Below are 7,591 nucleotides of genomic sequence, written 5' to 3'. Positions count from 1 at the left end.
GCTGGAGGAGGTGGAGGGCCCCTGGAATAAGTTTTAGTCGAACGAATTGACCCTAGTACTTTTTCTCAGTATGGTGAAAATTGCCCAAAGTGCCATGTCACACGTTGAGACCAAAAAAAAACGGAATTATGCGGTTGGGAAGCAAACCTAATATTGATGGTCTCAGACGAAATATGGGGAAAATGGGCTATGAAAATGAATAGCATTATATACATTAATTACACAACACAACGCAAAGGAAATAATCACACTGAATGGTTCTTATGTTGAACATGTCAAAGAGAGCTGTGTAGTATCCGTCGCACTAGACACACAGGTTAGAAAAGACAGGTCACGCTAGCATGTATAGCATTTGAGAGATTTAAGAAACAGGATCTGGAGCTTGTAGGACATCAGCCAGGGTTGCATTGATAGGTTGCACATTTTTGTTTCTCTAGTCAGGGTCTAGAAACACATACGTAAGAGGTTATTAAAATGTGTTTAAAACTAAAGAGATATTATAGTGAGACTGGCGTAATTTGTATAAGAAACGTTATTTACATGAATAAACCAGAACTGAAGTAGTCAGATGGAAGAGAGTGAAATGGTGCGACCATCTAATTAGAAGGAAGTAAAAGATAATTCCTTATTCAGTCGATGTACCAAGACATCTAAAACCACACCACAGGTCATATAATAAGCAGTAGAAATGACAGAGCTGTTACGATACACGGCTACATATCTTTTAACAGCAACAAGCAGAGTATAAAAGAAGGGTAGCGGTGTTCCGGCTGGCAAGAGAGCGACAAATGATCCGGAAAACAGAAGAGGCTAAAAAGCACACACATACATAGACAACAAGCACGCACAACACACACACACACACCACACACAGAATAGACACATGGACTATTGGTTCGGTGCGTTCTGTCCACGAGAAAAACACTTCCAGTGCAGTCATCTGAGAAGAAATACCAGCAACAACCAGGGGTTAAACTTGCAACAGACAGACTGGCATCTCTTTTAGTGGGGTGTCTTCTATCCCCGGGTGTTGGAATATGTTGGATACCGAAGAGACTGCGGCCTAATGGGCCTGAATATCATGTAGAGAATATAACTAAGAAACTACTTCAATGAAGACTTTGAGGCGTGCGCAGTCTCGTGTTAGTGTAACATTGATGGAGTGAAAGTAGACATGAACGTGTAGAAGACGAATCTACGTCCGGTGCTTTGATTGAATGTAGCTGTTTGTGAAATGTTGATTACTTGAACAATGACAGTTGAATGACCTGATAATACTAATTAGATAAATGATCGTAAATCTAATCACATGATACATTTGCATTTTTAACATTTTAGTGGAATGTTTAAAATAACAAATGGAATCAATGCCTCTTCCGGTGGTATTTGATCTTAGTCTGCGGGATTACAGTATTTCATCTAGAAAACGAACGGTAGCAACAGATCAGATTTAATCCTTTATTTAACAATTCTAAAGCTTACATTGATAACATTAAATTGGCAAGAAGATAGAATATCAATATAATTTCAAATCATGCAATATTTTCTGTTTCAAGCCATAGTGAGGCCCTGAAACTTGTTTAAATTACATTATGGTGGATTATACAGTCTCTTGCATGCATAGTGTTGTATTGAAAGGTACAATTATAGTGTCGTTACAAGGAAAAAATATTTCATATTATATATGGAGAAAATATAATTTTATAGTATACATAGAGAAAATATTATTTCATATTATATATGGAGAAAATTTTATTTTATATTATATATGAGAAAATATTTTTCATATTATATATGGAGAAATATATTTCTTATTATATATGGAGAAAATATTTCATATTATATATGGGAAAATATTATTTTATATTATATGGAGAAGATAATTTTATATTATATATTAAGAAAATATTTCATATTATGGGGAAAATATTATTTTATATTATATATGGGGAAAATTTTTTTTGTAATAATATGCGAAAAATCGTTTTATAGCATAAAATATCATCAAAGACAATTCTTGGAGGCTCTTTTTCGATTTTCACTCAAAAGTTTGTTCTGCTGTTCTATCCTCTGTTCCATTACCAGTACTTGAACCTGGAAACATAATGAAAAAACATAAAATATAAAAGTTTAAGCACATTAATTACCGGATAGTATGAATTTGTATATATATATATATGTTTATTTCTTACTATTTGAACTGTTAGAGCTGTTTTCGCTATGTATCCAGTACAACCCTTAAACAAGTAAATAATATTTCCCTAAACAATAGATCAACGTATTTCAGTTTGTGACTTATTCACGAATATACCATGAATGACGATGCCTTTCATGTTACTTCAGCCAATTGACAAGCGCTGATGGAAGGACGGTTCTGCTTTGAGACAAATACACTGTCAACACAAATGTCACATCCTGTTTACATGTAGGAACACTTTCCTAAAATCTATCTGTACATCTTGAAAATGGCCAGCGTGTATATTTCACAGAAGACAATGCTCGAAACGTAGATCTGAATCCATGAGAAACTACTTCGACAGCTTTCTTCAAATTATGCCAATGTGATCTGTTTGCCGAACACTGTTGTACGTAGAGATCCCCGTATACTCTACCTGGGCACACAATATATATATGCACGCATATATTTATTCATTATATTTTTTTAAATAATAAATAACATGACCATCCCGAAATATGTATGTGTATATGTATATATATTTTTACATTTTCCCGAGCAATATATAATTTGTTACGGGATTTGACTAGTAAAAATGTTAATGTCTGTTTCGCGGCCTCTATTGTTGCATTTCCTCAATATTGACCACTACTTAGACATACTGACCGGATGCGCATAAACCTCTTTTATGCTGGAAATAGATAGACTTTATATTGATTTGGCAGTGGTAAAATGAAATGAATGGAAACGAAGTGAAAAAAATTATATCATTGTTCGGCAATGGGATATGATTTATTCCTCTTTTATATCTCTTAGAGATGAGTTAAAGCGTATGAGCTGTGTGTGTATCTATCGATCCTAATTCAAAAATTAATATGATCACTTCGAACAAAATGAATTTTCGCCGAGGAAAATTATTTGCAGCATTGAATAATTTTCCTGAGTGAATTAAAGAAAGTACTGGAATTGTGTGAAATTTTCTGCCCAGTAGAGTCTGCATCTTCTACTTCTATACAAAATTAGAAGAAAACATTTTTGCCCTCGGTTGGACAATCAGTTCCGTAGGGACAAGAAACGGAAAAGCGCAAAATAAAATGCTGATTTATTGAAATTATCCAAGCTTTGAGAAAATGTAAATGAATAGTTGTATGTATAAGAGAGAGGGAGGGAGTCTGTGCGCTTGCGTGCACGCGTGGGTGTCCTAAGGTATCATCCGTTGTGGTTGATGATGACGACAACGACGAAGAGGATGGTATGGTGATTGATGAAGCTAATTATGACGGTAATGGTGTTAAAAAATGAAGAAACACGATACTTACTTTCATCAAGCAAATTCATGTTGAGCAATGCCTGGAATTTGTTCAAAACTTGGAGATATTGCGCCGCAGTTGACTTTGAACACTTAAAGAGATTAATTGTTTTGTTTCAATTATTTTATATTCAAATATAGCTTAGGATTGGATCATCATAGGTAAAATAACCGCATTCAGTATGGTTGAGAACAGAATTAGTGAAGAAGGCTAAAACTACAAGCGGTGTGACTAAAAGTTAGTGTTAAGAACATATTCGTCCAGTACCGTGGCTTGCCCTCTTTAGCATGTAAGAAATCCACATGGTGGTCTTCCCTCCGTGTATAAGTTTTTATATACATTTTATATATATATAATTACCTAGTTGGTTTTAAAATGTGTGTTAGCTACCTTCAATATTTTATAATCTTCACATTGCCATTTTGGGAAATCAGTCCCTAATTCCTATGGCATTCTCAATGATATTGACAGGCGGGAGTTAACCTCCACCAGCCGTAATGGAGTGAGCATTGCTGATGAGTATTAACTTCCTATAAGAAATTACCATGCTAATCTAATCCATCTGGCTTACCGTAGGGAATGTTGCCCCCCCCCCCTTCAATGCACCATGTGTTTTTATGGCTAAGGTGTCTATGACTATAATTTAACACAATCACTGGTAAAAGTTTGCAAGACTCAACGAAAAGTTTTAGGAAAATAAAAATAAGAAATACGTTGAAATGTTACCGGGTGTGTGGAATTATAAGGCACAAAAAGAAAATGGCTCTCCCCAGACCAACAGAATATGCTTCAACACACGAACTCATATAAAGAATCTTGCAAACCAAATCCCAAAAAGAAATAGTCTATGACTAATATTTCTAATAATCCTGGTGCTCACTGCACTCTTGTCACCTTAATGATTGTGAATTATTTCCCTGTTGGTCTTAAAATGCTGATAGCCGCCTTGATTTATATATACACGCTCATATATATATATATGTTATAAATACGTTCGTATATGTAAGTATATTGTATGTTGTATATGTATATATTTGTATTTATTTGCTTTTCTGAGTATATTCCACTGATGAAGGCAGACCATTTCTTATGCAGAGTCAGAAATCCGGGATCTGGAATTATCCAGTAATTTTTGCTATTCTATTTTGTCTCTTCGTCTTCTCTCCTGGTGCTATATGAACATTAATGTGGCTTTAGAGTCAAGATTGACTGCTATTACCCTATATTATAATTTTAAATAATTGTTACCTTTGATGGTTTTTATTCCCATGCTGGCCACCTGATAAAATCGATATTTAAATATTGATCTTATCCTTCTGTGTGTGTATGTATATATTTATATATATATATATATATATATATATATATATATATATATAGGTATGTATGTATATATATATATGGCATATATATAGATATATATATATAATATATATAGGTATGTATAATATATATATGCATATATATATATATATATATAGATATATATATATATATATATATATATCTATATACACAATTCTCTCATTATCTTTATATGGGTTTGTTTGTCCTTTGTATAATAAAACATTGATAAAACACTTAAGCATTTCGTCGAAGGTATGAATTAGTATATTGTGGGTCACAAGTAAAACACTGTTGATCATGGTGACGTATAATACATGCGATAAAATCGAATGTTTGGAACAAAACCAAATAAATTTGAATAAATGTGTTAGAAGCTCTTGCTTACCCAGGATATTCAACTCTGAATTTTCCAGTCACGGTTAAAAACTCATGCTCCATCTGCAAAAGCCGGATGTGTATATATATATATGCAGACATTAAATTCAAGAAACAAAGTTTGATTTAAAAGCGTTGAGATGTATTGAAAGATACAGATAAGGAAATAATTTTACTTCCAAACGCAGGATAATGCTAATAATATAGCATGAACAGGATGAAATATCCATATTTTGCGGCTAGCTTTGAGACTCAAACTCACATCCCTGAGATTACGCGTCAAGTGCTTTACCATTAAGCTAAGCTGCCCGAATGACAAATTCTGCTGCAAATTTAGGATATATAAATCTAGCTTTATAAGACGCGTTATCACAGGGATGTGAGTTCAAGTCTCATGACTGGTCGCCGACAGATTTTTCTGCAAAATAAGGATAGTTTTTATCCTGTTCATTCTATATTATTAACATTATCCTGAGTTTGAGAATAAAATTATTTTCTCATCTGTAATATATACATATATACATATATATATATATATAATTATATAGTATATATATCTATATATATATATATATATATATATATTATATATATATATATATTGTAAAATTTGAAGAGTAGAACATTAAAAATAAAAATAACAAAAAACAAGAGGACATGCGCATGGAATATATTAGCTGGACGCTCGGTAAAGTGGGTGAAAAGAGAGCGTTTTTAACGTTCCGAGCATAGCTCTTTGTCGGAAAGGAAAACGGAAAAGTTGAGAGAAGGAGAATATTACCAAAAGTACCTGTGTGGTTACATATGTACCTATGTGTGTGTGTGTGCATGTTCGCGCGCATGTGTGTGTAAAGACAGGATTAGTGAATAATTTGAGTGGGATTTCATTTAGTATCAGAATCGGAAATTATATCACGGAATATATAAATGACGTCGTTCATTGTGTGAACTTCTTTTAAAGACAAAATAGTGGATCGAACAGTCTTTTTATTGACCAGCAAAAAGTCAGTAAGTTAGAAAGAAGTTTATGTAATAATTTACTATCAGTAAATGGAGTTGATTGTCTGAATTTCATGAAACCCAAATACAATTAATTCGCATTCTTTTACTACGGTCTACTGCATGTTCATGTCTCAGTGTATTTACACGTCTGTATAAAAGTCTATATATACTTACATGCATACAAATTATGAACATATGGATTGCATTAGATTGCCGATGTTCAGTCCACAGCAGAATGAAGGTCTCAGTATAATCTCTCTACCAAACCTGCCTGATGTGGAGGCCGTGTTTTGACCTCGAGAGTATACTAGTTCGATGAACCTAACAACTCACACTAGCTCAACAAAGCTTGGCAGTGGAGTAAATACTCATACAGAGGTGTAGTAAATACTCATACAGAGGTGTAGTAAATACTCATACAGAGGTGTAGTAAAAACGATTAAAGGATGAAAGGCAAAGTCGGCTGCAGTAGAATTTGAACTCAAAATATAAAGAGGGGCGAATTACTGCTTATTATTTTGCTCGACGTACAAAAGACTTCCAGCTCGCAGCAGAATATGTAGGGAATCAAATAATAAATAAATACGCAAATAATACTTATCTGTATATTTGATTTGAACATGTATTTACATATGTATGTATTTATGTGTTTAAGCTGATCAGGCTAAACTTTAAAATACCTGTTATCATTTAACAAAATCGATATCACTATCTACTAAACGTATTGGGCTCACAATATATTTGACGTTTTGCATTTCTTCTATAAAATATGCATGTGTGTGTGTATGTGATCGTGAATGTGTGTATGCATGTGTGCGTATGCTCAGTGCTTGTGTGTGTGCAAGCGTGTGTGTATGTGTGAGTGTGCGGAGAAAGAGAGAGAGAGGGCAGATATCTACTCACGACTTTTGATATGTTCTCAGCAGGGATTTTATATTCGTTCAACGTTTTTAAAATCAAACGAAATGCGAAGGATTTGGTAAAGCCTATGGATTGATATAGAAAATAATCGCTGTATTTATAAATGAGACACACGTCATAGATACACATAAAACCCACATACGTAGATAAAAATACACGTTCATAATCACATACACACTTAAAACTACTATATATAAATATAAATATATATATATATATATATATATATATATATATATATAGGCGCAGGAGTGGCTGTGTGGTAAGTAGCTTGCTAACCAACTATATGGTTCCGGGTTCAGTCCCACTGCGTGGCATCTTGGGAAAGTGTCTTCTGCTATAGCCCCGGGCCGACCAATGCCTTGTGAGTGGATTTGGTAGACGGAAACTGAAAGAAGCCTGTCGTATATATGTATATATATATGTATGTGTGTATGTTTGTGTTTGTCCCCCTAGTATT

General features: G+C 33.7%; 1 long non-coding RNA gene across 1 annotated transcript; it reads right to left on the bottom strand.

Moving 5' to 3' along the window:
• Window positions 1–2,021: 2,021 nt before the first annotated feature.
• On the bottom strand, window positions 2,022–7,227 carry LOC115227565. The gene is made up of 4 exons (XR_003883138.2): window positions 7,114–7,227; window positions 5,219–5,271; window positions 3,496–3,577; window positions 2,022–2,094 (listed from the first exon to the last, which is right to left on the bottom strand). It is a non-coding gene; the product is annotated as an uncharacterized LOC115227565 (long non-coding RNA).
• Window positions 7,228–7,591: the final 364 nt, after the last annotated feature.

The sequence above is a fragment of the Octopus sinensis genome, unplaced genomic scaffold, assembly GCF_006345805.1.
Source record: "Octopus sinensis unplaced genomic scaffold, ASM634580v1 Contig04768, whole genome shotgun sequence".
NCBI lineage: Eukaryota > Metazoa > Mollusca > Cephalopoda > Octopoda > Octopodidae > Octopus > Octopus sinensis.
The sequence above is the reverse complement of the archived record's forward strand: the minus strand, read 5'-3'. Positions and strand labels throughout refer to the sequence as shown.